We start from the raw sequence: 7,829 nt of genomic DNA on the forward strand, positions 1-7,829 counted from the left end.
ACTGCATTGGTGTAAATACAAAATAAAATTAGGCTTAGTCACTTCCCTGGGCACCCATCTGCATAATGGTTCATATGATGAGTAAGAATATCCAATTATTTTTCTATTTTTTTGCACAATAGTTTTTGTCATCCAAGTAATCATTTGGATACTCAAAAATCAGCCGCAATGCCAATATATCGTAAATCATCAAATATCAATTCATATGCTGAATTATAAATTCGCATCATAAGTATTTAATTACTTATGACTATTTTCTATTTAAATTTTCCTATGAATATTTTTATGGCGGTAAGGAAGGTCTTCTAATTTTCAAATTTGTTATTTTTTGAAATGCTTGGTACTCGGAAGTGTCCTTCCTGCGGCTGTTAAAGGCTGTTGGGCCATTTAACTAACTCCTCCTCCTTTTTTGTTTAACAAACATTACATCGTCGAAGAACAACTGAGGAGGGTAGACTCAGAACCTGACCATTAGAGAGTCAACACCACAAGATATATTCAACTTAAACTAAGAAGAATACATTTGTGGTTTTTTTCCAAGAATCTATAGCATGCATTGCTAAATTACGACATCCGGATCCCAGGCATTTCTCGTCGTAATGGAAAATGAGTCCTACTTCTGCCTCGGCCATCTCCATAGTCTTTCTGCCTGGATTGATACGGTGAGTACCAAGCATATAATAGGGTAATATGTTAAAGGTAACTGTATTCTATCTCTAAGGCCTTTGTGTTGCCTCTTTATAAATAATCCTTCCTCCCTGTCATAATTTTATAATCTATATTATATCTTACAAGTTATAAGTGTCTGAAAGTATTTTTCTTGTCTTTATTTCAGTTATTGCCGTTGCTCTTTCTTGTGGTTAAACTATATAATTATTTAAGAATTGGTAAGGACTTTATTTGGTAATATTTTCCGTTACTTGGTTATGAATGTGACATAGATTTATAATTTATCATACCTCTATTTGAAGGGTAAAACACATCTTTCAGGATATGTTTATCCAGATCGGGTATATGTTATATGTGGTCTGGTGGTTTTAAAATTCTTCAATTAGCCCCAATTTACTCACGGCAAGTACTAATATCAATTCATAGTTTTCTTAAATTGAATACATTATACGTTTTATATCTTACATTGGTATATTCTTTTTTGGAATAAATTCGATATCTGCTGTTGTAGTTAATCTATTATATTGTCATATTATAACTAATGATTTTTCATATACCAGTTTACTCACAGCAAGCGGGGAAGTAAAGCTGATCCAAACCAGGAAATACCTTAGGAACTGAAAACCTCAAATCATCTGTCATACTAACTTTACTTTAAGAATTATTGTTATCTGGTTTATATCTATAAATTTATAATTATAATTTAAGTTTTTTGTGTAAATAAACATGTTTGTATGATATGTATAATTTGTTATTCCTGCTAGCAAGCCACGTGCTTACATAAATTATTTCCAGCTTAATTCATGAACAGCTGTATCAAAACAAAACTAATATCAAGTAAAATCAAGATGATTACGGGCTGCCTAAGGCAAGAGCCCGTGTCTTACACAATGGTAAGGCAATCTGACACAAATCAAGATGCCATATTTGCACTCTTCCATTATTTCCAACAAGCCATTTACAAGAGAGAGCATTAGTGGAGCGGATACCTGACAAAATAGTTCATTTTATGATACAAGCATAAAACTCTGCACAAAGTTTCCTTGTGATGTTCTTAAGGAAATAAAACTGTGAGCAACTCAATTTTTTCACTTTTAAAGATGGCTGCCACATTCTTTAAAATGGAGACAAAATCCCATTCCAGAATTTGACAAATTGACCATACGAAGTAATTTTGATCACCAGCGGCCTAGATTTGAGGTAAAACATCTATATCTAAGTCAGTATTCACTGTAAATACAATTTTGTGAAAACTCTGCAAAGCGCATGCGTGAAATTAGACTGACAAAGCCATATTGATTCATGTATCTTCGCATGTACAGGTGCATAATGCTGTGCATTGCAATCCTGACCTATAGCACTTACAATTCCCAGTACAAATCCTTTTACATCCACATTTTAAGAGCTGTTGACATGCTGCTGCTATCGGCTGCAAGCTGGTCCAATATGGCGTCCAAACATTGTTGTGTTTTTGCCAACCTTAACTTTCAGGTGAAGGTAATTTCATAATGCGAACCACAGACTTACCCCATGTGTGCCCCGCTTGCAGTACAGCTCGCTTCATATGCTCTACTAAAGCTGCCCCAGAGGGTGGGATGGCATTATAAGGCTTCTGTTTTTGTCCAAACTATTCAAACCTTGCTTCATCAACTTTTTTGTGGTACTAGAGCGGTAGTACATCACCACAACAAACTCTTCCATGACTCTCATGTCAGAAGATGATAAGTCATCTGTAGGCGAACTAAGTCTTGTAAAAACCGCTGTTACCTCAGGATAGACATTCCATGCCTGCCAGCACGACTTTTTACCTTTGCCAGCAAATGCAGACACTGTATCACAACCAGAGAAGGTGTGAAAAAAATGGCAATCCTCTTTCCCAAAAGCAATCCATAGACTTTCTATATTCAAGTAGGCAAACAATGAAAAACCAATGACTACAACATCTGTATCAGAACTTACTATCATGACACTGACTGCCGTTGACAGCTGCATCATTGGCACCCCTTCAAATTCTCCACTCTTCCCCCTCAAAGCGAAAACTCTATTCGGGGGGAAGATTGACATGTGTCGTATCAAGAAATACGTCCCCTGATATTATGCGATATCCTTAAGAGTTAATTTAAGGATACTCGCGCCAGGAGTTAGAATTCTGGAGACCTATGGTCAATTCTCTGGGAGTATCACTGTAGTCAAATATCCCTTAGAAAGATGCCAATAGGAAGCTTCCATCAGGACGACATGGCCATATTACCCAAAAATAGATTTTTCGCTTTGCTTCAAAATCCGTTTAGTCTAGTCAAAAATGCATCTAAACTTTCATTTTCTTTCTGATATGCCTGTGCTCTAAATTGATACCTTTCAAAAAATTTATTGACCTAAGGAGCAAAATATGTGGTAAGAGCCTTAATTGCAGCTTCACTTGTGTCATCTATAGGCTGCAATGTCTTAAACATTTCCCGAACTTCTCTACCTGCTGTATGAAGTAATAATGCCTTCTTTTGGGGATCCTTCATATTCCCTAATGTCCTGTATAAAGGTCTAGGAGACCATATAAGGAACTCATTCAAAGTAAAGGCACTTATATAAACCCACAGATATAGTACTTTCAAGTAATTCTCTGGTAAACTTCCATCAGGACGACATGGCTGAGCCCAAAAACCGGATTTTGAAGCAAAGCGAGAATATATTTTTGGGTGAGATAGCCATGTCGTCCTGATGGACCCGCCCTCTTTTCTAAAAAATAAGTATACATATATGTAACAAATCCCCACCCGAAACTACTCTATTTGCGGCTATCCATGCTTAATTGCAACAAGGAATAGTTCGCCGGGGTGGTACCTGGAGGGGATCCACCGGGTAACCTTGATAACGGCTCCCCTTCAAATTCTCCACTCTTCCCCCTCAGAGCGAAAACTCTATTCGGGGTGAAGATTGCCATGTGTCGCATCAAGAAATACGTCCCCTGATATTATGCGATATCCCTAAGTGTTATTTTAAGGATACTCGCGCCAGGAGTTAGAATTCTGGAGACCTATGGTCAATTCTCTGGGAGTATCACTGTAGTCAAATATCCCTTAGAAAGATGCCAATAGGAAGCTTCCATCAGGACGACATGGCCATATTACCCAAAAATAGATTTTTCGCTTTGCTTCAAAATCCGTTTAGTCTAGTCATAAATACATCTAAACTTTCATTTTCTTTCTGATATGCCTGTGCTCTAAATTGATTCCTTTCAAAAAATTTATTAACCTGAGCAGCAAAATATGTGGTAAGAGCCTTAATTGCAGCTTCACTTGTGTCATCTATAGGCTGCAATATCTTAAACACTTCCCGAACTTCTCTACCTGCTGTATGAAGTAATAATGCATTCTTTTGGGGATCCTTCATATTCCCTAATGCTTCTAAATAAATCTTAAATTCCTCACACCACTGTTGCCATCGTGTTGCAACAGAATTGGGTTAAGCTGGGATGCTAAATCGTTCATGATGTTCAATGTAAAAAGGCATTTTGACTGCTTACCTTGATACCTTGAATAGGTTAGGCTATTATTCTAAATTCACCTTGTAACTTCCTACCTTTTTTGTATCCTACCCAACCTTAAAATTCCCTTTGTTTTCTTGTTTTGTTTGCTTGTGTTTGGTGAAATTCCTCTGCTTGGGCTGCATGGGAGGTCCTCATTGGCCTTTTTCTTCTGCTTCTGGCAGTTGATCTACAAAGGCTCTAATGTTTCTTCTGCTTCTCTATGATCTCTGCGTGTATTCGTCCTCCTGTCGTCGCCAATGTAAAGTAGGTGGTAATTCGTCCGGTGATTTCAGCATATTACTCACCTGAAATGAGTGAAGAATTAGTAATTATCCATGAGTTAGTCCCTTCCGATGTCGCCAATGTAAAGTAGGTTGTAATTCGTCTGGTGATTTCAGCATATTACTCAACTGAAATGAGTGAAGAATTGTTAGTAATTATCCATGAGTTAGTCCCTTCCGATGTAGCCAATTTTTCTCGGTGGGGTTTAATGATACGATGGTATTCTTAAAATACATTTAATGGACTAGTGACTACATTGCTCTGTGACTCTGTTAACAACCAATTCCCAAAAACTAATCGTCGAGCGTCTCATAAGCAAATATAAAAAACCAAACCATTTGATCGAACATAAGAGCATCGCTCTCAAAAGACTTCAAATCTAATCCAATATAAAAGTAGAAGGAATCACATCCTACCTTTGAGGTAATTAATAAATGCTTAAACCCTAATATCAAAATACATCATTTCAGTTATATACATTCTTGAACATGTTTTATCAATGCAATATGATGCAATGTTGCGCAATACACATAACATTTGAGGTAATACAGTACATTATTACAATAATACATAACACTCACCAAAAACAAGCTGCCCACCGAGAGGTGGGGTCCTTGGAGAATCTGCCCTCTGAAGGAAAATGTCTCTCTATGTCCAGTAGAGTATCTTAAGTTCTATCTTTGAAGAACTTCAGACTTCAAGGAGGGACAGCTCTTCCGAGGTGAAACCTCAGGATCAAACCTGTCCCTGAAACAACTGAGGGCGGAACTCACCTACTTTATTCGCAGAGCGGATCCTGACAGTACACCCGCAGGTCACGATCCAAGAAAAGTTGCTTCTTCGTTGAACATCTTTCAACACATGGACTTTGATAGGCTCCGCTCATATACGGGTTGGAAATCATCCAGAGCCTTCTATAAACATTATGCGTAGCAAGTGGACGATAAAGCACTTTGTGGTGGCGGCAGGTAGTGGTATAAAACCTATCTTTTAGTGCTGCGATGAACAGTGGACTGTTTTGGGTGAACAGGTGTTAGCACCTTCGAGTGTAATAACTTTTAGTAAAAATCACTATGGTGATTTATGGACTGTTCTATATAGGTGCAGAATTTAACCAATAACACCAGTGCCGTGTGAACATTTGTACACAGTGTTGTAGCATATCCAACATCTAAGTGAAACTAAACAAATTAATTTCACATTATTGAGTGGCATTTAACAAATGAATTAATATATGTATATTGTTCCCTTACAGGTTAAAAATATATATATAACCATGATGTTCATATGTGCAGGCTAGATTCCTTCTCACGATACATTAATATATTTTGTTTTTGTTTACGAAAATAAAAAACAAAAGAATGTATCTGCGTCTTCTTTATCCTCAGAATTACAATAAAAGATTTCCAGAGCCTTTCTATTTTCCTTGAGATAGAAACCTTGTTGGTAGGATTTCCAAAGAACAACCAGGTAATCTCGAACAAGTTTCCCTCTTGTTTCTACGGAAATGCAAATTTGAATCCTTATAGTCGAAGTCGACAATTTCCCTGCAGGGGGCAGGAAGCCCTAAGTGAGTTCCAAACTTAGCGGATATGACAAATAACGGTAATGTCATATATATAAAAATCTAGGAGACCATATAAGGAACTCATTCAAAGTAAAGGCACTTGTACAAACCCACAGATATAGTACTTTCAAGTTAATTCTCTGGTAAAGAGAAAAATCTATTTTTGGGTGAGGACACTATGTCATCCTGATGGACCTACCCTTCTTTCAAAAAAAAATCAAAAAAACTATGTAATGCAGCGGTTCCTAATTACTTTTGTTCATTACAGCACTTTTTTCAAAATCTTGGCTAGCAGCGAGCTCGTTACCCCCACATCATATCTATTATTTTGAACATGTTTAACGTAAAAAAAAACTTTAAGTTGGTAGAACCTTCCTTTATTCAATTATTATTGAAACAAATATTTCAAGAATTACTATTACTTCTGTTGAAAATTAATATAAGAAAAATGCATACATCTAATATTGTTGAAAATTCATGGAGAAAATATGTAATTGAAATTATGTTCATCAGGGAGAAAATGACAAATAAATAGATAAATACTTCTATTGGAAATAAATAGAATAATTTCATGTAAATGATCACCTAGTTGAAAATAAGCTAGATATATGCATATATATATATATATATATATATATATATATATATATATATATATATATATATATATATATATATATATATATATATATATATATATATATATAAATATATATATATATATATATATATATATATATATATATATATATATATATATATATATATATATATATATGACTACTTTGGTTGAGATAATTTCATTAATGCGATGAGATAGTTTTGTAAGAGCACACCTGATGTCATTCTCTGGGTTCAATCTATTTCTCTCCTTGCTTCGGATGGTCAAAAGAGCTGAAAGGCAGTTTTTCACCTGCCAGAGGGAAGTCTTTGTTACTGCTAATCCAAAATTAAGATAATTTTATGGAGTTAAATTTCATTTGTATGAGTTTGCTTGCTTTTATTTCAAGTATTTCTTCTGCGAGTCCATTTGTTTTATCTGGCAGATCTTCAGTGTTACATGTGAATGGATTCTGAATAGAAGCATAGTTGAGTGAGTTAATTTCAGGGAAATATTCTTCCATCCTCAGACGGAGGCTATTGAAACGAACACTCATTATACTCCACATGTCACTCAAGGGTACAGAATCTCTATCTTCCAAAAACTCTCCTAACTTAGAAAATGCAGCTACGAAATGCTTGTATTTTTTCATTCAATGAGATATCGTTTTCTTCTGGTTCTTGCAGGGGTGTTCATGGCATTTATATGCAAGAATATGTCCATTAAATAACATAGAATGGAAATCCATTTTGGATCCCTCAGTTTCAGTGCTAAATTGTGCTCCTCATCGTCCAAAAATATTTCAATCTCAGTTTTGAGAGGAAATACTCGTTCGAGAATATTTCCTTGGGATAGCCATCTGGTTGGAGCATAATGCAACAGACAGTGATGTTCAGAATTGATGTCCGCTCACAAAGAACTCAAGTCTCGAGTTTCAAGCACTTGACTTGATGTAATTAACTATTTTCAGGATGTCACACATCGCCACCTCCAAATCAGGTTGCAAAGACTTTACTACCAGTGCTTGACGGTGGATAATACAGTGTATTGCAATAACTGAAGGATTTTTCTTTTTCACATGCGCCGAAATTCTAGAGTTAACATCTAGTATAGATGGCGCCCCATCTGTTTTAACTCCAATGTAGTTTTCCCAATCTAGTTGAAAATCTTGTTCATTAACTTTTCTG

At 35.9% G+C, this 7,829-nt stretch overlaps 1 long non-coding RNA gene across 1 annotated transcript; it reads left to right on the forward strand.

The window, feature by feature from the left end:
- The first annotated feature begins 478 nt into the window (after positions 1-478).
- On the forward strand, positions 479-1,147 carry LOC137654294 (uncharacterized). Its single transcript, XR_011046585.1, has 3 exons — positions 479-662; positions 836-887; positions 991-1,147. It is a non-coding gene; the product is annotated as an uncharacterized lncRNA (long non-coding RNA).
- Positions 1,148-7,829: the final 6,682 nt, after the last annotated feature.

This window comes from Palaemon carinicauda, chromosome 15 (assembly GCF_036898095.1).
Source record: "Palaemon carinicauda isolate YSFRI2023 chromosome 15, ASM3689809v2, whole genome shotgun sequence".
In the NCBI taxonomy this organism is placed as follows: Eukaryota; Metazoa; Arthropoda; class Malacostraca; order Decapoda; family Palaemonidae; genus Palaemon; species Palaemon carinicauda.